The following is a 24621-nucleotide window of genomic DNA, read 5'->3' on the forward strand; positions in this document are numbered from 1 at the left end:
GAGGTCTATTAACCAGTACTTATGACATGGTATGCAAGAGAAGGAACCATTGCTACTTTAAGCCATGAGATGGCTGGACATTTGTTCCACTAGCCCATTTTACCAGATAGAATGTATAACAAGAGGGCAGTTATCTTAGGAAAGATGTCACATGAAATATTTAAAACATAAAGTTTGAGTTTAGACAAACAAATATTAAATCCTAAGACTATCTCTTTCTAGCAATGTGACCACAGTAAAAATCACTCGATTTCTCTGATGGTTAGTTTTAATTATCTGGAAACTGGAGACAATTATGCATTTATTGAACTTCTACTATACACCAGACATTATTCTAGGCACTGGGAAAATAAAGAAGCACAGAATGTATTCTGAAACAAAAATTACACGCCTATTGACAAAAGGAATATAACATTAGTAAATGTTTAGTCCACCACTGAAAGACTATAGACAGTCCATAAATGTTTCTGATTTCCTTTGAGAAATTATTTTAATGGAGAGAGGTCCTAATCTTTACTGCTAACGGGTAGCTAAAAAAAAAAAAAGTCAAACCTAAGTCATTTTTCTTTTAATCAACATAAATGCTGCTAAGCAGTCAGACAGGGGTTTTGTTAAATTGCCTGTTTGCTTTGGTATTCAGTACAAATGCCAACTTCATCAGAGGTCTCCAGAGGGGAGAGAGTATTTTCCGGCAGGCAGTGATGCTTACTGGGGAAAGTGTTTTCTTTTCTGCCTCGCAATGACCTCTACTTTTTACAGTATATCCTCTCCTCTTTGTCCGTCTTCAGTAAACATGACCCAGATAATGGCATAAATGGGTAATTAAAAGAAAGGAAAAACAGAAATAGACAATAGACATGATTACTAATATCAATAAATATTAACGATAATGAAAAAGTATAAATCAAAATAATATGAGAAGAGCATTGTCATCTGCTATATACTGAATATGTTGTCACCCTCAAATTTGGATGCTGAAAGCAAATCCCCAGGGAATGGAATATGAAAGTAGGGACTTTGGGAGTCGCTTAGGTCATGAGGTTGGAGCTCATATGCATGGCATCAGCACCCTTATAAAAGAGAACACAGAGAGCTTCCTCATACCTTCCTCCATGTGAGGGCACTAAGAAAATATGGCAGTCTATGGAGTGGGAAGCAGAGGCTCACCAGACACCAACTTTTCTGGAACTTTAATATTGGATTTTCCAACCTCCCAAACTGTGAGAAATAAATGCTTGTTGTCTAAACCAGTGATTTTCAACCTTTTTTGAGCTGCGGCACACTTTTTACATTTACAAAATCCTGGAGCACACCACCTACCAAAATGACACAAAATGACACTCTAACATAGTACATGTTATACATATAGTTAATAATATAGTTTCTAAATGTATTTATATTCACTTAGTGTGAAACCTAGGCCTGTTTCGATGAACACAAAAGGGATATCCTGGCAGGAATGGTAGAAAGACACACACGAAGCTCTTCCTCAACAGTTCTCAGTCTCTCTCTGTTTTTAGTTTTTATCGCAGTCAAGCTTGAGAAGCTCAGCTCACATAGGTATGTGGTTGAAAACGGGAGCATGGTCAAAATAGCTTTGTTGGCCAGAATGGGGAACTCCTTGGCAACAGATAACCAAAAACTGGTCCAAAGGAAGATCAGCAAACTTTAGCTTTAAAGTTAGGTAACATTGTGGTGCATTGTGATGCATTATATATACACCATCAGGATAGACATAACCAGCTGAGGCTGAGGCTTCATCTAGTGGTGGCAACATTTACCTCCTGTCCTGACCAGGATTAGAAATCGGGACCATGGGGAGGAGTAGCAGCTTCAACTACTCGCCAAGGCCACACAATGACAACTGCACGGCAGCCTGAGCGGGGACCTTCCTGGGTGTGGATGAGAGGTGGCCTACTATTGGTTCAACACTAGTGGTCGGGAAGAATCCTAGAAGGTGATTGGTCAGTGAGCGTTCCCTGTGCCTCCACTCTTCCTGTCGCTGATAGCTGGAGGGATTGTGAGGGGAATGTTTATGTTCGGATGAAGGCGGCTGGCGGCAGGCCAGATAAATAGCCTCCACTGGCCGTATCCAGCACGCGGGCCGTAGTTTGGGGACCCATGTTTAATTTCCCCACAGCACACCTGACCATGTCTCACAGCACACTAGTGTGCTGCAGCAAACTGGTTGAAAAACACTGGCTAAACCACCCAGCGTATGTTATTTTGTTATAGCAGCCCAAATGGACTAAGAAAGCATCTATTTGATTAGAAAATATTGAAAAAGGAAAACTGAAACAGTCTCCTACATTGCTGGATAAAACACTCTCTAGATTTAGCAGGGATGTAAAGCACTCAAAAGTGTGTGCATATTATGCTGATATTTTGTTCAGGGAAATTGATTCTATAATAATAGTTAAAGTTGTCTACAAAATAGTTAGGAGCATGTTCATCCTGGCACTGCTTCTAAGAATATAAATTAGATACTGTGTATATATATATATATACACACACACACACACACACACACACACACATATATATATATATACACTTTTAGTTCTAGAGTATTAGTTAAATAAATCAGTATAAAGTCTACAAAAAATATCAAACAAACCTTTAAATTTTTTACATATATACCTATTAAGAAAACAAATGTAATACATGGTAGAATAAAAATTTTAATTAGATGCACAGAGAAAATACTTGATGAACATACTTCAGTGATAATAAAGGTTATGTTTGGTAAAGGAATATTATGAACTCAGATTTTTTTTTTGTATTTTTCTGAAGCCAGAAACGGGGAGGCAGTCAGACAGACTCCCGCATGTGTCCGACCGGGACCCACCCAGCACACCCACCAGGGGGCGATGCTCTGCCCATCTTGGGGTGTTACTCTGACACAATCAGAGCCATTCTAGCACCTGAAGCAGAGGCCACAGAGCCATCCTCAGCGCCCTGGCCAACTTCGCTCCAATGGAGCCTTGGCAGCGGGAGGGGAAGAGAGAGACAGAGAAGAAGGAGAGGGGGAGGGGTGGAGAAGCAGATGGGCACTTCTTCTGTGTGCCCTGGCTGGAAATCGAACCCGGGACTCCTGCACGCCAGGCCAACGCTCCACCACTGAGCCAACCGGCCAGGGCCTGAACTCAGATTCTTAAAGGTGAGTATGTATTCTTTGATATTTTCAAAATGAGTGTGCATTGCTCTTTCAGAAATGAATTTAATAAGCAAATTTCAATAAAACCTCACATATCAGTAATACAAGCAGACATTGATCATTAAAGAATATCAAGCATCTAGTCTTTACTAGACATACAAATGTATATTTATTGATGGCTAATGACATTAGTGTTAGCAGTAAAAGTCACAGATAAATTTTTTAAGCTGCCAAGAATAATATTAAGCACACAAAGAAATGGTAAATTCTTCCAACAGTAGCAATGATGCAAGATATATATGTCAATTTTGCACAGGGTGAATTAAAAATTAAAGAATTTCAGCGCTTTTTTCCTTTGGAATTACTTGTTGAATGGATGATTTTCCTAACATGTTATTAAAGCATCTTCAGGCAGTCAAAAATGGATGAAGAGCAAAGGGTGTATTGATTAAAATGTAATTTCTGTTATTGTAACTGAATAATGGTTTTGCCTGTAAGTGGGCAAAACTCAGAAGCATCCTTTTGACACACTATAGTTCCTTTAGTGTTCCACTGAGGATTTAATTTGTGTCCAATCACAGGGAGGAGAAATATGTGTTTTAGTACCACTATGTACTCATTTTTAAAGAGAAAATATCTCAGAGATGGGAAAAACTTTACATGCATTTTCAATGCTTTTTTTCTAAGAAATTGAGGGAAATGATTTTTTTCTTTGTAAGCAGACCCAAACATATATTGTATAACTTCAAACATTTAAAAGTAAAAGAGAAATGTACTAAAGATATTTATTTAAAGGTCTATAGCTGGAGTGGTACAATTAACAAATCCTTTTTGTTTCATTATCTAAATTTTATGGGTTTTATAGTAACTTTTAAGGTTAAAATAGAAAGGACTTCTAGACAGAGTGTGAAGTGATGAGGTATAATATTTCTTCAGAATCAAACACGCATGCCTGCTTGCACACACATGCATAATATCCCATGACTGAAAATCTAGTCTCAGAAGTAAAAATATTAAGATATCCCAAACTCCATACCATACGTTCCTTGCTATTTTATGTATCACATAAAAGGAAAACATGCTAAATATTAAACTATTCTGTGCTATTATAAAATAAACTTTTGTTCTTGAAATGGAAGTTTTTAGAAAAAAGTACACTTAGAATTGATGAAATTTGCTCATTTACAATATGAAAATAGATGCATATAAAAGAAAGCTATCGTATTTGAAGCAATCTCTCTTTTTAAAACTGCTTTAGATATCCGTGTCAGCAATAGCTAACATTTATTGAACATTTATTCTGTGTGGTAAGTATTTTTCTTAAAGAGATCTAAAATTGATTATTATAAAACCATGTAGCAGTTTAAAAGATATCCTTGTCCTATAAATGCAAACATAGTGTACTATGATTAAAATTGTATAAGAAAATAGAGGTATAAATAAACTAAAATTATAATATTTCTAGGTTAGACATACCAACGTTATTCCTTAATTTCTCAAGTTTTTCATAATAGGTTTATAATTTCTTTTATAACTTCAAAGAAGCAACTATATTTCAAACATCCAAATGTTGTGAATAATTTTGGTGAGTAATTATATATAGCAATAAGTTTGATATTAAAAACTTTATCTAGCCCTGGTCATTTGGCTCAGTGGTAGAGCATTGGCCCGGCTTATGGAAGTCCTGGGTTCAATTCCCAGTCAGGGCACACAGGACAATCAACCATCTACTTCTTTCTCCTCCTCCTTCTTCTCTCTCTCTCTCTCTCTCTCTCTCTCTCTCCCCCCCCCCCTGAAGCCATGGCTCAAATGGTTCAAGCAAAAGCTGGTCTCAGGTCCTGAGGATGGCTCCATGGCCTCGAATCAGGTGGTAAATAGCTCAGTTGCCATACAACAAAGCTGGGGACCAGATGGGCAGAGCATCACCAGGTAGGGGGCTTGCAGGGTAGAACCCAGTCTGGGCACAGGCAGGAGTCTGTCTCTCTGCCTCTTCACCTCTCACTTAATTAGAAAAAAAAAGAAAGAACTTTGCTTTTAGACAGACAATAAAAAATTATTGTGAGGAAACAGGACTTTGAGCTCATAAGAAGGGGTGGGGGGAATTGTTTATATAGACAGTGTTTACATGTTTCATGAATAAAGGCAACTTTGAAAAGAAACAGACCTATGGCTGAAGGATGCAGCCAGTCTGAAGTAAACTTTCTGAGAAGAATCCTAGGCAATAAATATCATGATCTCATTTTTCCTTTCTCATTATCTCTTACTGGGGATCCCCATGGAGACCACTGGCCTAGCCTTAACAGGTGAGCTTCTAGCACAGAGGGCAGTATAAGAAGAATAAATAAGGATGTCCAGATGAATGACTAAATGGAGCCCAGAGAATGAATATCACAGAATTTGGATCCCTTTAGTTATTTATTTATACATCGTATAAATATAGAGATTTATATAAATATAAATTTCAGGGATTGGCAGAATGATGTGTAAAATTAGTTACAGAAAAGGCATAGACCAACCACAGAGTAATCCAACTTACTGCATTAAAAACTGAGAGACCAGTTAGAAGGTGACGGAAGACAATTTTATCAATGTCACCCCATTAAAATTAATAAAAAAAACAAAAACTGAGAGACCTCCCAAATTAATGAATAACAATAAGCCTCCTTGACTCCTCATGAATTGTTACTAATTCTAGATTTTAAAAAATGTTATGGCTTTGAAATTATTTAAATTTTGCAAATGTCCCTGATAATCAGCAATCATATGAGCGAGCATCATACAAGCGATAGAATTCAAATTTTATGTTTGCATTTGGGTCACATTTAAGACATTTTTATTGTAAGTAAAACAAATTAAGTCTATTATACTTTTTCTAAATAAATAATTTTTTCTTTCTATAAAGTAACAATAAATGGAAAAACCAGAAAAGTAAGTTAAACAATAAATTATTTGGCCCCACAAGCTACCAAACACTCACTCTGGATTGGCCTGATCCGGGAAATGCAAATCAAACCATAATTAGATAACATCTCACACCTGTCAGAATTACTCTTATCCAAATTCAACAAATAAATGTTGGTAAGAATGTAGAGAAAATAAAACCTTCTTATACTGTTGGTGGGATTGTAAATTGATACAACTACTATGAAAACAGTATGGAAATTACTCAAAAATTAAAAATATAACTACCATATGACCCAGCAATTTCACTTTTGGGTATTTATCTAAGAAATAAAATAAAATAAAAACACTAATACGATTTGGAAAAAATGTATGCATTCCTGTGTTCATGGCAGCATTATTTACAGTAGCCAAAATATGGAAGCAAACAAGGTATCCATCTATAGATGGATAAAGAAGATGCCACACATACATACTCTCTCTCTCTCTCTCTCTCTCTCTTTCTCTCTCACGGGAATATTTCTCAACAATAAAAAAGAATGAATTTTTGTCATTTTCCACAACATCGATGGACCTAGAAGATATCATGCACATGAAATCAGTCAGATAGAGAAAGACAAATACTATATGATTATATATATATATATTCTAAAAAAATTAAAACAGACTCACAGATACAGAAAACAAACTGTTGCCATGGGGTGGGCGTGGAGGGATATGTGAAAATAAGACAGAAAAATAAGAGGCACTTAGCCATAGGGATGTAGTGTACATTACAGGGAATATAACTAATAATATTATAACTTTGCACAATCCCAGATGGTTACTAGACTTATTGTGCTGAACACGTTGTAAGTTATATAGAGGTCAAAGCACTATGTTGTACAACTGAAACTAATATAATATTGTATGACATATGTTAATAAAATTTTTTTTAAATAAGAAGAATTGCCGGGGATAAGGAAATAATCAAGTTAATAGCCCTGATCAGTAGGGGCTGAGACACTGATGAAGTGATAAGACATATAAACAGTTAACAGTAATTAAGGTAATGATATGGGACATAAGAAAAGAACTTGAAATATGGCTATGCATTGAATAACAGAGTGGAATTGTTGTGATTAGTTATCCTGGTGAGTGTAATTTAAGTTGTACTGGAAACAAAAGTTTAACACATAGGAAGAGACTGGGAGGTGAAAGGATAACTAAATATGCTAATTTAATTATTGAGCCCCTCCCATTTTCGATACTGTGCTAGGTACTGAAAATATGCTGGACAACGAGATAAAAACAACCCCTTTTCTTGTGGAGTTTTCTAAAAATGGCAGAGTGCATAGACAGTACTATAGAGAATGTTGAATGGGTAAAAGAAGGTTAAGGTGAAGGAAAAAAATTGAGACTAGGGGGATAAAGAAGGCTTATTTTGTTTTGATTTTAGTTAGTTACATTTTCTCAGGATAAAGTAACCATAAGCATGTTTGGTTTATATTATGTAAAAGGAAATAGGAAAATAGAGAAATGCAAATAAGGAATGAGTAGCTGAATTAATAAAGTTGATAAATATAAAGTGTTAGGATTAAAATCTAATATTTTGATGAACAAGAAATAGACTCTAGATAGAGATGTTTTAAGGTCCATAAAAGACAAAAAAATCAATGTTGTTCACATCAAGTAGCCTCGTCTTTTCTAGAAAGCAGAAAGTTGTTTCATTTGAAACTGAGAAAATCTGAGGAAGATTTAAATTCAAGAAGAACAGAGACTTTGAACAACCTTTTATGTGGCCAAATTTCTTCAGGACCAGGCAGGGTCATACAGCATGAAAATATGTAATGCCTTTGATATGTCAGTAAACAGTCACAGTCCTTGTCCACATGGAGCCTTTCAGCTAGTGACAGATACAAAAAACAATAAAAAAAATTTACACAAATAAACATGAACTTGGCAATTGACAAGGTAAGCATGGAGGGGCAAAGCTGATAGAGAATAAGAGGGTTAGAGAGAACCTAGTGCAATTGGTTGATTTTGGATTTAGGGAGGCAAATACCACTAAATGGGGGATTGGGTAAACCAGAATGACTGAGAAAGAGGACCGGAGGATAAATAATGAGTTCAGTCGAAGTCATGCAGTGGAATAAGTGGGGAATATAGGCCTTTGTGGTCAGGGGGCAGGCTCTCAGAGTTTTACTAGCATCAGAGCAGCTAGGAGAGACATAGTCATTCCAGGCACAAATGCAATGAGTGTGCTTTGAGAAGAGATGGAGCCAGGTGCACACAAACCCCACTCTCACCAGTGAGAGCTCGCGCCCATGACAAGGTTCCAGCAATTCACCAGATTAATTCACAGCCTATTTCGAAGCACTTTAAGTTACCTACGAGGCAATTTTTCTTTCTTCCCCCACCCTTTTTTAAAGAAATTAATGTTGTACTCACATACATTCAGTGTGTCCGAGTTTCCAGCCTAGTTGGTCCCACTATCACTGGGTGATCTTGCAGTCTCCCAAGACAGAGAAACATTTCTAGGAAAGAGATGAAGTTAAACACGACATTATACTTAAAGGAAGTTAGAAAATAACTCAAGCAAATTTATTTGATATTAAAATCTACCGAATGGAGTAACCTAGAGCAGTGGTTTTCAGCCGCTGGTCTGTAGACTGACATTGGTCCACCAGAAATTTCATAGTGGTCCGTGCAAGAGTTAACTACCCTGATGCTGTATGAAGGTTTTAGACCCAATGATTATAGATTCTATCATCTTCATGGCACAAAATTTCTGATGGGCTTGTACCAGTCCTCAGATAGGTGGTTGAAAACCACTGACCTAGAGGGAACGATTTATATTTCTATATGATTATCCAAGTGTATAGTCATTTTACAATATGTTACGATTGAGGCTTTTCCAAGAATACAAAAAGCTTTTTTTTTAATTATAGTAAACATAATATCTGGTTCTGGATAAATAGTTCTGTTTATCAAATTATTTCTTTCTATTGAATTGTAGAGCAAGACATTTTATATAGAAAAAAAGGGTATCAACTGCTATTGCACCCTCATCTTTCTTTGCACACCCTATTTTAGTCCAATGAATGCATTCTTTATTCCTGAACATGCTTGCCTTTTCATGCCTTGGTAACACTGCTCTCGCCATCTTATCTCCTGAAATATCACTATTCTTTTGCTCATTCCCATTTACCATCCAACAAATTATTGTCATTCTTTAATACCCAGCACAAACATGACAATCAAAGTTGTCTATTAAAATTAATCTCTATCTCATCTATATCTGAACAGACCACTGCTTACCATTTATTAGGAGACTTATAACCAGTGTTATAAGTCTAGTTCTATTATCCTGCCTTTGAGCTTTGAAAACAGGGAGCATGTTTTAACTATGAGAGTGTTTTTTCTTCTCCTGAAATCACCATCTATCCTGTGTACATAATGGACATTCAAATATAATATAGTTGCTCCCGGCTTTATGTTAAAGTGAATTAACCATTTAGCAATGCTACAGTCAGAGCTTTTCACTGTCCCAATCTGATATTTCTCTTTAGTGAAAATGTTTGTATTTGGTTTCCACAGCATCATTTTCTCTACTTCTCCATCTCAATTGATTACATGTAGACACTTATGAAGTTTTCTTATTTTCCCAGCCTTATCACAATACAATGTACCATGGTTCACATCTTGAACATCTCCTGTCTTCTATTAGACTAAGTTCCTTTGAGATCCAATCTAGGTTTTTAACTTTAAATATCATTTGTACACCCAGAATTGTCAAACATTTTTTTTACCATATCTCTGCATGAGTACAAAACTTAAAAGCCATGTATACTTTACAGATACAGTGTGAATGCTAATAGACAATTTAAATTTAGTATATCCTAAACTGAGCTCCTTTCTACCACTAATTTTATCCTCCTACATTTTCTTCTATGACAAGGCCAATTTTATCCTACTATTTTCCTGTTCCAAAAAACTTGCCGTGATCTTGACTCCACTTTTTCTCTCATACTCTAAATCAAGTATGTTAACAAATCTAATTGCTGCTAGTTTCAAAATATATAGAAAACATATCGGAGATATGACCCCTTTTTTCATCTCTACTTCTAAAACACTGATCTAAAGTACTATGAGCTCTGTTACACTTATTGCAATGGAATCCAACTTTATTCTATCCCTTCCTTTGGTCTATTCTCTAAGTAACAGCCTGAATGATTCTATGAAAAGTTACATCAGCTACTGTTCTGCTCTACTCAGCATCTCCCAGTAGCTTCCCTCTCATGCTACTGTAAGCCAAAATCACTGGAAGATTGGATAAACTCCTACCTGATGTGCTTCAAGTTAGCTCTCAGATGTCCCTTCCATATTAACTCTGCTCATACCACAAGGCCTAGGCTATTGCTCTAAAATCCTGGGCATGCTTCACAGCCTGGGCTTTGCTTCTGAGGGTCCTTCCCCTGAAATGTTTTTCTGCTGACCTAGGACAACCTCTCACACATCTCCATTGGTTCTTCACTGAAATCTACTCATTTTCTCAGTGAAGGCTGCTTCCCTGTCAGCCCTATTTAAAAACAGATGTCCTAAAAAAAAAATAGATGCACTGTAACTTGCATCGTCTATTCCCATTCTCTCTTTAATTTTTCTTGAAGCACTTATTCTATCAAGCATATTATGTCTTTCACGTATAGATTTTGCTAAGTTGTTCTTCTCCTTCCATTAAGCACGTAAACTCCACGAGGGCAGGGCCTCACATTGATTTTGTGGGCCGCTGTGTTTCTAGCACCTTGAATTGTGCCTGGTGCATGGCGGGAGCTAAAACAGATTTGGTTGAAGGGGTTTATTCTTTTGAAATGAGAAAACCTAGCTTCCAGTTCCTGTTTCACGGTATGCGGTTATAGAACTTTATTCTAAGTCTTGAATCCTTAGCTACAAAACTGATAGAATAAAAGTCTTCTCGGTCACTTTCCCAAGGGAGCTGGGTAAATAAAACGGGACAATCAGCAAAATCGTGTTTGAGGATTATATATTACAAAATAAGACACAACAACTTGAATATATAACAGAGTTGAGTCTTACCTCCATCCTGACACCAATTGTGTATTGCATTACAATTTATACATAAAGTTTAGTTTCAGTGATTTTCAGAAGTCTGATCTAGCTCATAAAGTTAATTTGTGGTGAATTCAGACCTTGTTGAGTTTTTTTTTAATTCTAAAGTAGGCCATTTTCTACCATATTTACTATTAGTAACAACTAAAATATAGGCTATTTATATATGCCTACTATACAGAAAGAGGAAAATGTCATAATCTAATAATAAAGTTAATAATGACAACTATAATATCTAATTTTTTTGAGTACTTACTCTACCTCAGATACTAATGTAAGTGATCCCCTATATTATTACTGTAAGTTTATTTAATTCACAAATAACTCTCTATAGGTGCAACTATAATAATCTTCATCTCAAAATGAAAACAGGCATGGACAAATTAAGTAATTTGTATAAGGCAAGGACACACACATCTAGTAAGTGGTGAAAATGACATTACAACCTAGGAGGTTTTGTGACACAAAAAATACATTTTTATTAACTATTTTTTCTCAGTTTCATTGAGCTACAACTGACATGTTATATTACATAGTTTAAGTGGTACTATGTAATAATTTGATATATGTATCTATTACAAAATGATTACCACAATAAGTTTAATTAACATTTATTATCTCACATGGTTAAAAATTTTATGATGAGAACTTTTATAGTATACTATCTTAGCAACTTTCAACTATACAATACAGTATTATTAATTATAGTCATTATGTTGTACATTACTCCCCAGAATATATCATTTGGAGGTAACACAGCAGTGTGCCAAAATGCCAATTACTCTTACACCTGACTGAGGAAGTTCAGGGAATATCTGAAAGCCTAATAATGCATTAAAATACAGAGTAACAGGCCCTGGCTGGAGAGCTGGGCTGGTAAGAGCATTATCCCAAAACACAGGGATTGCTGGATTTCGCCCCCCCCCCCAGTCAGGGCACATATCTATCCCTCAAATCAATAAAACAACAACAATAACAACAAATCAGAACAACTAACTGATACTACGGTAATATTCTTCAGGACCTTTGTTAGCTAATACATATGTAAGAAGCATTCAGCCTCCTCTGTAATTCACTCTTCCTTGCAATCACTTCTGTGAACGGATTCAGCGTGATGTTGGAGAGTAATAGCAGTAATCACTCTGTGATTACCATGAGCCAATAAAATAGTTATGACAAATATCAATCTAATCAGAAGTGCCTCTGCTTGAGTCACCTAGGAAGAATTGCTGGCGAAGTTTCTATCAGTGGTAATCGTGCTTTGACAGAAGGAGGCGGAGACGGAGGCACAGGCCCATGTCCTCCTCCAGTTCTGACAATCCCTTTCCTTCTGTTAAACAGCTATTTTCACGGGGAAAAAACCTCATCTCCCTCTGACCTTTCTTTGTGTGGATGACAGTTCCACAGTGATTCTAAACTGTTCCAGAAAAACACAGTTCCAGAAGAAGGGTGAAAAAATTGTACATATAATTTATTCTATGTGACAACAGACCAAGGGACAGTTTTAAGACATGCCCGTTCCCTGCCAGGGAGAGACTTGGGATAAACCATCATCATTATAACTAGGATCACAGCAGTAGGTCATATAGGTTGAACATATTTAATGTGCCTGTTACTTTCATAAGCGAGTTACCTGATTTACTTTGATTCTGTGTTGTACACATTGGCTTGGAAGTGCCGTTGGTTAGTTTGAGCCTGGTAAGGCACTTTAGGGTAGACTAACAGGATGCTCCTAAAAAATTATATTCTGGCCCTGGCTGGTTGGCTCAGTGGTAGAGCGTCGGCCTGGCGTGCAGAAGTCCCGGGTTCGATTCCCGGCCAGGGCACCCAGGAGAAGCGCCCATCTGCTTCTCCACCCCTCCCCCTCTCCTTCCTCTCTGTCTCTCTCTTCCCCTCCCGCAGCCGAGGCTCCATTGGAGCAAAGATGGCCCGGGCGCTGGGGATGGCTCCTTGGCCTCTTCCCCAGGCACTAGAGTGGCTCTGGTCACAAAAGAGCGAAGCCCCAGAGGGGCAGAGCATCACCCCCTGGTGGGCAGAGCGCCGCCCCCTGGTGGGCCTGCCGGGTGGATCCTGGTCGGGCGCATGCGGGAGTCTGTCTGACTGTCTCTCCCCGTTTCCAGCTTCAGAAAAATACCAAAAAAAAAAAAATCTAAGCAAGGCAGACTTGAGAAAAATGAGGTAAAAAGGAATGTAGTGATGATCTCAGCTCATATAATTAATATCACAGCTGAGAACTTCTACCTGGCAAGCCACTATGCTTCTCACAAGCTTTGTCTCCCACAGACCCTCACTGTTTGTGTCTTTATCTTTAAATGGAGAGAATTATTTAATTGTATAAAGTCAAGTCTTTCTCCAATTACAATGTGCTACAATGTAATGATTATCTTTTGCAAATGCATATTTTAGACACAAACCAGGTTTGATAAAATTCCACAACTCTACTGAGGGTGAATCAGTGGGTGGCTGCATAGAGTTGGGGACAGTAGAGAAAATATAATCAAGATATCAAAATGGTAATCATATAATAACACAATGTTATCTAAATCTGCTAATGGATAATATCAAGTAAAAAGGGGAAATTTCAAAATAACATATTCTGTAATTATGTATATGCTGTCTCTGTGTCCATGTACAAGGATGAGATAGAAGAACATAGGACAATCCACTCATGATTTGTTGGACATAGTATAATACTGAGTGACACATTATATTGAATAATTAATATTTTCAGAAAATAGTTTGTTATAAATTTTGAAAATGTGATATAATTTTTAAAAAATACATGGCATTGTGACACTTCTGAAATTCAAAGAGATGCAGTAGTTTTAGTGTTCGTGTAAATGTATCCCAAAATTTTTGTCCTCAATGCTTGTTATAAATGACTTTTAAGAACCACTTTAAAATTGTTATATCTTCCTTGTACAACCATCAATTCTAGCATATGTGCCAGTTAATAATTAGTTCTTAAATACTCTAGTTTTCTCTTTAAAATCATGGTACTGTATATAAGAAATGAATAGTCTAAAAAATTAAAAATGATTTTATTTACTCACTCACTCAGTGATTAATTCAGCACACATTAGTTAAATACTCACTGTTTTAGGCACTATTTTAAGAGCTGAGGATTTAACAGAAAATCAGAAGTTAGTTTGTAGCTAGCTTTGCACTTGCAACAGTCAAGGGTTTAAAGTTAGCTCTATGAAAAGAGAAAGGGCTCAAGAAAGGACTTGAAACACATTTGCTCCCCTATTCCTCACTGAAAAAAATGAAGAAAGGTTGCAGAGACTTGTCCTGTGGCAGTTTTCTGAGTAAATGTTTTCAGAAAAATATAACGTTGCAGAAAACAATTTGGAAATAGTTTTCCAACTCTTCTCCCTTCACTCAATCATCTCGTCACCAGAACATCTATTTCAACAGAAAAAAAAATGTCATAAAGGCTCGGGCTTAGTTAATATAAAATATAATATAGCACTATATTCCCAGCACAAAGAACAGTACTCGTGCTATGCCCATAAGGATCCGAACAAAGTTTAGTTCCTAGCATGTGCTAGATTACCTTGTTATAAAAATGAGTCGGTGGACCCCGGGCCAGTGGCTCAGTTGATTGAGCATTGGCCCAGAATCTGGACATACAGGTTCGATTCCTCGCGAAGTCCAGGAGAAGCAACCATCTGCTTCCCTGCCTCCCCTTACCCTCTCACAGCCAGTGGTTCGATTGGTTCAAGCATGGCCCTGTGCTCAGAGGATAGTTCTATTGGAATACATGAGCCTCAAGTGTTAAAAATAGCTCAGTACTAAGCATTGGGCCCTGATGGATCTCTGTGGATCCCGGTTGGGGCTCACGTAGAAGCCTGCCTCACTATCTTCCCTCCTCTCACCAAACAAACAAACAAATAAATAAATAAAGTCAGATTTGGTTCCACCTCTCAAAGACATTAACCAGGTGGCTAATTATAGTCATTTATGAAGCATATAGATTACGTATTGGACATATAATACATGCTAGTATTTTAAAATTATGTTACCACAGCTCCATCACTTTAATTTTTTTTAAAAGATTGATTTAGATAGGGAGAGAAAGGAAGAAAGACAGAGAAAGAGAGAGAGGGAAGCATTTATTTGTTGTTCCGCTTAGTTGTGTGTTCACTGGTCGCTTCCCACATGTGAGCTAACTGTGCCTCAGTTTCCTCACCTGTAAAGCAGTAATAAGGATTACTTATTGGAGTTGTTATAAGAAGTACACAGGCATATCTCTGTACAGGCATATCTCAGATATATTGTAGGTTTGGTTCCAGACCACCACAATAAAGTGAATCATGGTATAGTGGGGCGCATGAATATTTTTGCTTTTCCAAGGCATACAACACTATGTTTATGCTATTCCGCAGTCTGGACACTGTACAATAGCATTACATCTCAAAAAGGCAATGTACATTGCGTAGTAAAAAGTACTTTGTTGCTAAAAAATGCTAACCGTTATCTGAGCCTTTAGCGAGTCATAATCTTTTCACTGGTGGATAGTTTTACCTTCAAGTTGTAAAATACACAATATCTGCAAAGCAAAATAAAAGTGATGCATAATAAAATGAGGTCTGCCTATATAAGTTAAGTACCTATAAAAGTGCCTAGACTCATAGTAGGTACTATACAAGTATATGAAAGTATACTATTACTGTAAGCTTACGGTAACATTTTGAAAAAGATTTCATCTTCACTATTCAGAGTAGTAAACAGATGCTTGAGATCTAAGCAATTTTAGCAAAGGCCCATGGCCCTATATTACTGAGTCACTAAGCTTAGAAGTATTTCTCCAATCCTCCGGTCCTGTTCACTATATTCTTTGATCAGGCCCTGGTCACTTCCTGCTTAAACTTTGTCACTAAATAGCTTCCCATATCCCTTTTCCTTGCTTTCTCTACCATCCTTTACATTGTTCACACTCTCTACTTCTCACATTTTTTAAAGTATATATCGCATTTTATTATTTTCCCCTGCTTAAAAACCCAAATGGCTCTATATTGCTGGTAGGATGAACAGTGAGGCTCTTAGAAGAGTACTGCATGCTTTTAATTTCATATTAAAAATAGTTTATTAATATTCAAGCATTATAATTATAAAACACTAGACAATTAAACTAAGATTAGATGGTCCAAAAAATCAGGCCGATCTTGGGTCCAGGTGCTGATGATCTAGTTACCAGTTGTGCGATGTTCTGTGTTGTCTTACTTCTTTGATCCTTAGCCTCTCATTTATCAGATGGGGATAACAGCATTTAATGCATAACGTTTTGTGCACATAATAGTCACTCAGCAAATGATAGCTATTATTGTCATTACCAGTGCTACAAGAACAACACAAACCATATTTAAGAGAACACACATGAAACACTTGGAACAGAGGTCCAACTACAAAAAATGTGGTGAAACAAGGAATAAAATTGGCTAGACTCAAACAATGACATAGGATTTCAGAGTTAGGTCGCCAAACCAGTGTAATTTGCGTGAAGATATAATTCAATCACAAATGGAGTGTTTGATTACTTTTACTCTTTAGTAAAATATATAAATATATCTATATATCTCTATATAAATATATATAGATATATAGATATAGGCAAGATGTAACTTAAAAAAACTAATAAATTCTATTATTGTATGAATCAGAACAGGTTTATAATAAATTTACTGGTAATAAATAGAAATGTTCTACAGCCTAATTCTCATTTGAAATATTTAAAAGAATTATTGCCTGATTTATAGTCTCTAAGAATATGCTTTTCTACTAATGAGTATTCACATATAGATTTTACACATGCTTATGTTAAATATAGGTTAACTGACAGAATATTTTGAAATGCTCAGAGTGATTAATCAAGGCTGCTTCATTTAGTGATGAGAGACATTCACAAGATTTCAAGTTTAGTTGAAATAATTTCATAAGCATGAAAACTCATTTGAACTCAAGGAAATATTTTGGGCACATAGAAGCTACATTTTGAAACAAGCCTAGCATTCACGACCTTAAGCTAACTTCCAGGTATCTTCAGATTGCTCGTCAGTATTTGCTGAGAAGTAAACCCATAGTTTCAATATTTTGACCTAAATAAATTGATGTTATATAAGACCATACTTTTAGTACTCATTTATGCAAATGCTCACTAAATATCACTAAGTACCAACAAGTATTATGCTAAGTGTTAAAAATAAAATAAGTAACATAATATTCTGAATTTACTGGCCTCATAGTCTAATTAGGAAAAAGATAAATAAAATGATAAACACAATAATGATTCGCAATGGTCCATAAACAGAATAGAGAAGGACACTACAGGGCTATAGGAGTTCAGTTCCATCCAGAGGCACACATCAAGATGGCAAAGTCATTCAAGAAATTTATTAGAGAAAATACCTGTTAATGATAAAGGTAGAGGGATCAAGAGGGAGAACGGAAAGCTTTCAAACTACAGTAGAAGTCTAACACATATGAAGAAGAATGGAAGGTCATAAGGTTGAACAGAAGAGTCTGGAACTGCAGCATCATTCTAAGAAAGGTCTACGGGAAGTCCTTGAGCTGCAGTTTTCCATTATAGGAGTCCTGCGATTCACAGCAAGGGGCTCGTGCTAGTAGGAGTCATTGGCTGGGAGCAGCCCAAAGGAAGCGTAACCTATCAGCAAAAGCCCTGGTGGATATTGAAAGCAGCAGCTAGAGCTGCCAATCAATTATGCTCCCAGCAGCAAGTCCAGTGGCATACTTTGATGACCACACCATGGAAGTGGTCAGTTCTACTTGTGGACCAGGATTTTCAAAAGGGTTTTTGAAAGATGAATAGAAAGTCACAGAGTGGGCAAAATGGGTAAGCATATTCCATGCATGGACCAATGCAGAGATACGGGACAACATGGCAAGTGTTGGGGACTTAGTGCATTAGGCTGAAGGAGGTGAATAAGGGCATTGGCAGACAGTGCACCAAGAGGTGAGACTGGAAGAGGGCAGGATGCAGGTCAGGCCGAGCCACGCAAGTTCTACAAAGAGGTTCGGCTCTATTATGTAGCTGATGTGGAGTCGATGAGGGAGTCGTGTGGAGCAGAGACAGCGTGGGATGTGCACTATAGAAAGAGTTCTGATGTGGCCCTGGCCGGTTGGCTCAGTGGTAGAGCGTTGGCCTGGCGTGAGGAAGTCCAGGGTTCGATTCCTAGCCAGGGCACACAGGAGAGGCGCCCATCTGCTTCTCCACCCCTCCCCCTCTCCTTCCTCTCTGTCTCTCTCTTCCCCTCCCGCAGCTGAGGCTCCATTGGAGCAAAAGATGGCCCGGGCGCTGGGGGTGGCTCTGTGGCCTCTGCCCCAGGCGCTAGAGTGGCTCTGGTTGCGACAGAGCGATGCCCTGGATGGGCAGAGCATCGCCCCCTGGTGGGCGTGCTGGGTGGATCCTGGTCGGGCGCATGCAGGAGTCTGTCTGACTGCCTCCCTGTTTCTAGCTTCAAAAAAATACAAAAAAAAAAAAAAAGAAAGAAAGAAAAAGAGTCCTGATGTATGTGGAGCACATTCAGAGGGAGAACCCCAGTATGTAAAGGAGAGGGTGACACTGGTAGTAAAGCCAAGATAGTATCACACAGACCTGGTTCTTAATTTTACCTACACCATTAACAGCCATGTACTATAAGCAAGTCATTGAGCTCCCCAGAGCATGTGTTACTAATTTCCTATATTGGGAATTCCATACTTACTGACTTCATAATGCCATGAGGATCACAGGTAGAAAATGACAGGAGCATGCATAGGGGCTCAGGTGTCTACAGTAAACAGAAACCTACATTCTTATCTTGACCTAAGTGTGTAACTATAGTAAACCTCAGTGCCCTTATGTGTAAAATGCCAACCTTGGTTCCCTCTTGTGTAAAATACCAACAGAAGCACACCTATTTCATGGAGTTTTTTCCTACAAGTGATAGGTGTTGAAGCCTCAGCTCACTCCTCACAAGCAGGGAATACTCAGTAACTGAGTGCTAGGATGCTGTGCTAGGTGCCTCGCACACTTGTAACGTTCTATTCTCATGGCTTCTCTGCAGGCAGGTTATTTTCTCTCCCTGACTTTAGAGGAGCACACTGTGCTTGAAGAGATATTAAGTAACTGGCTCACTGTCACACAAATGACTGTACTGGGTTACAAGTCTCAGTTGCCTGACTTCCAAACCCATATTCTTAACCATTACTCTCCATTACCTTTCATTCGTGCACTAAGCAAAACCATCTACCTGCCAAGGAAAATGCAATTCTCAGAACTCACTAGTTGGCTATGCTTGGGTTTCCTTGTATTATTAAGGAAACTTTAAAGCAGAGTTAGGGACCATTTATACAAAGCTCCCTGGTCCCAAGGGCCTTTTTTTTTTTTTCAGTTCTTTTAAATGGGACATTACAGACATCACACAGATTCTGATATAAGCTGTGTTCCACCATTGGAAATTGGCTTCAAATGGCAAGGGGAGGGAGATATATGAAAAGATGAAGGCAGTTGTTTTCAAAACTATCTCATCAGGGATTTCCTTTGGAATGTTCACATACATTAGTCTCCTCATTCTAATGAGGAATACATTTCTCTCCTAACAAAGAACGGCCTTATTATAAATAATGAAAATGCATGCAAAGTTGACCTATTTGGTAAGGTCTACAGAGATCGGGCACCAGTTATGGTTTGTTTGTGTAGGTCTTTTTCCTCATTTCTACTACAGGACATCTTTTGTATTAATCAAAATACTTAACTTCAGCAAGCTTCAGTATCCTTAGCTAAAGCAGCATGGTTTTAAGGTTGCCTTAAATGCTTAACATAAACACCCATGATTATATCTAGCACCTTTTAGCTACTCCACAAACATTAGTTTCCCTTGGATCAGTTGAAAAGAATGGTTTTCAAAATAACAGATTCTCAGAAGAGAATTCTATTAGGAAACAAAGGGAATAATGCATTACTAGCTGGGAAAAGGTTAAGCTTTCATTATTAATATCTGTATTAAAAAAAACTAGAATTATTTAGCATTCCTCAATGCTGCTGTAATAGATTCGATCCATAGAGCTTAAGGAGTAGATATTTTATTCTTGTTTCTCAATTATGAGATTTTTATTTGCAAGAAAAAATTTGTGGACCTCCTTGTGAGGAGATTTACATTTAATACAGAAACTTATAAATGTTCAAGACTTGCAAAATACAGATACATTTCCCCCCAGTTTCATTGGAAAGGAGACAAGGAAATTGCACCTGGCATTAAGAAACATACCAGCAAAATGACTTGAGTGTTACTGACTTTATTAACAAAAGCCTACTCTGGACAACTGAGCTAGGATCTGTCTCTTAAAAGCTCTCCATTGGGGGAGTGACATGAGTGCTTGAGATGGTGACCTTTCCTCTCTAGTTCTGGAAAGCTCAGCAGTGCAGGGAGAGATTGCCAAAACAGTCAGCTTTCAGACCCTTGATGATTGTGGAAATGTCTGATAGGTTCGATATAATCACTTGATATCTTTTTCCCTTGAAATTATGCTCCAGGAAAGACCACTTCAGATAGTTTTGGAGCACAGTTGAAGACTCTGACTCTGTTCTTGGTCACCTTGTTCCATATTTTATTTAACAATCCTTGCATTTTGACTAATACTTATCAACAACAGCAAACAGATGGTAACCTTTAAAAATTACAAACTTCTGCATCTTTCCTATGCATCTCAGTGTGTGTATTCTCAAATTCACCATGCAAATCGATTGGTGGTATAATGGCCATGCTCTCCTTGGTTGTGTTCAGCCTTGCGATTTCTCTCCTGTACTCCCTGGACCCTACCAAATCAGCCAAGGAAGCCTCTATTATTTCTTAATTTTATTATAATTCATTCTGGCTAACTACCACAGGGATTAAATCAAGAATAGCCATTAAGTAAACTGTATGAACCCATAAAAATCATAAGCAATCAGATACAATCCTACCCCTTAATACATAGTATGCATTGGAGTTCCTCTGATCCCAATTTTAAAATTAATTTAACAGGTAGTAGTCATAGGCATGAAGATGAATATAAATTATTTGAAAGGTTTGTTCAAGACAATCTTTACTGTTAAAATGGAATCAGTGGTGGCATCCAGACTGTTAACATCTGGATCAACAGGTATAGTAAACAATCTACCCTCCATGGGGAGAGGAGTTTGTTCCTTTTGTAGATTCCTGTACTTAATAGACAGATTTATCAAGCAGCCAAAACCTCATCATTTTCACCTCCAAGTAAACCCCAAGGAAGAGTTCAGACAACTTTCAGCCTGAGCATTTTGTGTGTGTGTGTGTGTGTGTGTGTGTGTGTGTCAGAGACAGAGAGAGTCAGAGAGAGGGAGGGATAGGGACAGACAAGCATGAAGGGAGAGAGATGAAAAGCATCAATTCTTCATTGTGGCTCCTAAGTTGTTCATTGACTGCTTTTCTCATATGTGCCTTGACTGGAGGTGGGGGGCTCCAGCAGAGCAAGTGACCCCTTGCTCAATCAAGCCAACAACCTTGGGCTCAAGCCAGCAACCTTTGGGCTCAAGCCACCAACCCCATGCTCAAGCTGGTAAGTCCGCGTTCAAGCCGGATGAGGCCATGCTCAAGCTTCAACCCCGAGGTTTCGAACGTGGGTCCTCTGCATCCCAGTCGGACACTCTGTGCACTGCACCCGGTCAGGCCTGAGCATTTTGTAGGAGAGCAAATTTTTTATTAAATCACTATGTAGAAAATAAAAACAAAGAATATAAATTATTTATTAGGTGAATTTTATAATTCACCTAAATTCAGAAAAATTACATCTTTATCATTTATAACTGTTTTTATGTTACCTTTCTTCTTTTTGGGTTTCTAGTTAATTTTGTTTATAAAAATATTTAAATCTAAATTGTAAACTGATGTACAACTTGACAATATAATCTTTCTGATAAAAAATGGAGGAATAAATAAGAACTTAGGAAATGAAACTAAAATTGGGTTTTCTTTTTTAGGATACAGTGTTATCAATTATATGATCCTTTTGAATCTTGCTTTGTATTTCTGTTTGTTGGCAAGAGAGCAACATACCGTTTGGGGCTAATATTATCCCTGTGGAGACAAGTTCTCTCCTTGTACTCTACCTAGTGCTTCATGAATTATGAGGTCTGATACTCTGGCTAGCGGGAAATGAAACTATTCTTAACCCAGGATGAGTGCCAGCTACCATTCTGTCTCTTCTTTAGGATGATTTCCCCCAGCCACAGTAGTTTCTTCACATGCATTCCTAGGACAGCTGAAAAGCAGGGGAGCTACCTCGGGACATCCCTGTAGCACTGTCCTGTCAGTGTCTCTCTCGGCGCCTTTGCCTGTCTCGGCAGCGGTCTCCGCTCTGACACTCTGTTCTTTGAACTCTAGCCCCCCTCACCTTCCTGCGCACCAGCTTTTTGCATGAGTTCTCCTCTTCCCACCAGACCCTATAAACTCAGAGAAGGTAGGAAGCCTGGATAAATTGTAAACTGATGTACAACTAATTGTGATACAATTATCCACCTGGTTCTCTCAACTCTCACTCCTTGTCTCTCAATAGTCTCTGACCTTTGTGGCTTAAAGTCCAAAGTCTTGAATACTGTGTGTCACAGATTTTGTAAAGTTTAAGTGTTGTTTCAGTCAGGAGCTTAGATCTGATCCCTTTTACTTGATCTTGGTCATCCCTTCTTCTACATCCCGAAGCACCTTGATGGGTGCTTCCGTCTTCATACGTGACTGAGTGAAAACTTGAAGTTCCTATTATGACTCCCCCAAGTTAGTCATGTGTTCTATTCAATCTGAGATGTCACTGTTTCTTAATACACCTCATATTTAAATACACTTCATGCCCCATACATTTGAACAAACTAACTCTTTTGCTTGGATTCTTAGACATTGAAAAAATTAATTACTAAGAATGTCTAAAAACTCAGATATTCTAGGTTCTACTACTAAATGTACCACTAGGTATCTAGACCAAAGAGAAAAATGTCACTGCTCTGAAAATGTTTTTTTTCATTCCTAAAAGGAAGATTGAAGTAGATCGTTAACTTTCCAGTTATAAAAGTAGATGAAATGAAAGCTTCTGGGTGGCACTGTGGTGGGGCATCCTGGGTCCTGCCCATGACGAGGAATCACACTAGGATCATACAGATCTTCTGCAGAGCGTTAAAGCACGAAATGAGATAATTTTCATATCCCGCACAGCTTTAAACCTGCAGAACCTGATAATTAGTCCATTATATTTCATAGTTTTCTCCCTTCTTTCCTCTTTCCCATAACTGACATTTCCTGAGTCCCTACTATATTCTAGGCATGGACAACAGAAAGGAGGAAGGGCACAAGTGAAACAGCTCTGCTTGTTCAAAGTGATTTGTTCCCAAGTGGATGCCGTTTACTTATTCATTTTATTTTCTTATATTCACAATGAGATGAAATTTTCTCCTAATCTCAAATATATGTGCACTTTTTTTATAGAACTGATTATGTTTCCCTTTGAAATTATTTTTTCACTTGCCTGATTCGGTTAGATTATAATATCACCAAGTTCAGAAAAGTACCATTGTTTTTTGTGTACACATGGAATCCTAAATAACAGGTACAATATAAATTGTTTATTTGTAATTACTATAGTACTATTATAAAATACAAAACTAAATAATACCAAACAAACAAACAAAATGCAAGACTGAGCAATACAAGAATGTGTGTGTGTGTACATGTGTGTGCGTATAATATATATCTATATCTATATCTATATCTATATCTATATCTATATATATATATATATATATATATATATATGTCATCCCTGGCCAGTTGGCTCAGTGGATAGAGTATTCACTGGGTATGCAGACATTGTAAGTTCGAAATCTGATCAGGGCACACATGAGAAGTGACCATCTGTCCCTCTTCTCTGCCCTCTTCCCTTTCTCTTTCTCTGCCCATCTTGTAGCCAGTGGCTCAATTGGTTCCAGCGTTGACCTTGGGCAGTGAAGATAGTTCAGTTGTTCTGAGTGTCAGCCTTAGCTGCTGAGGAGAGCTCAGTTGATTTAAGCATCGGCCCCAGATGGAGGTCGTCAGGTGGATCCCAGTGGGGATACACACAGTCTTCTGTCTCTCTATATCTCCTCCTCTTACTTAAAAAAAATACATATGTGTGTGTGTGCATACATATGTGTGTGCATGTGTGCATATGTATATATATTTATAAATATACATATAGAATGAGACTCATGGATATAACCATAAGTGAAGTGGTTACTAGAGGGAGTTTTGGGGAGGGGAGTAAGGAGGGACAAATATAGTGATGGAAAAGAATTTGACTTTGGTTGATAGACACCCAATGCATTGCACAGTTCAAATGAGATAGAGATGTTTACCTGAAGTCTATGAATTCTTATTGATCAATGTCACCCCATTAAGAAACTGTATAAATAA

The 24621-nt window shown here is 37.6% G+C and overlaps 1 protein-coding gene across 2 annotated transcripts in view; it reads right to left on the reverse strand.

The window, feature by feature from the left end:
* Positions 1 to 24621, reverse strand: part of LRRC4C (leucine rich repeat containing 4C) — a 1282290-nt gene that overhangs the window by 729802 nt on the left and 527867 nt on the right. For both annotated transcript variants that reach the window (XM_066251306.1, XM_066251307.1), the window contains one exon: positions 8489 to 8574. The gene's annotated coding sequence lies outside the window, so the exon portion shown is untranslated. The remainder of the gene's footprint in view (positions 1 to 8488; positions 8575 to 24621) is intronic.

The sequence above is a fragment of the Saccopteryx bilineata genome, chromosome 1, assembly GCF_036850765.1.
Source record: "Saccopteryx bilineata isolate mSacBil1 chromosome 1, mSacBil1_pri_phased_curated, whole genome shotgun sequence".
NCBI classification, from domain to species: Eukaryota; Metazoa; Chordata; class Mammalia; order Chiroptera; family Emballonuridae; genus Saccopteryx; species Saccopteryx bilineata.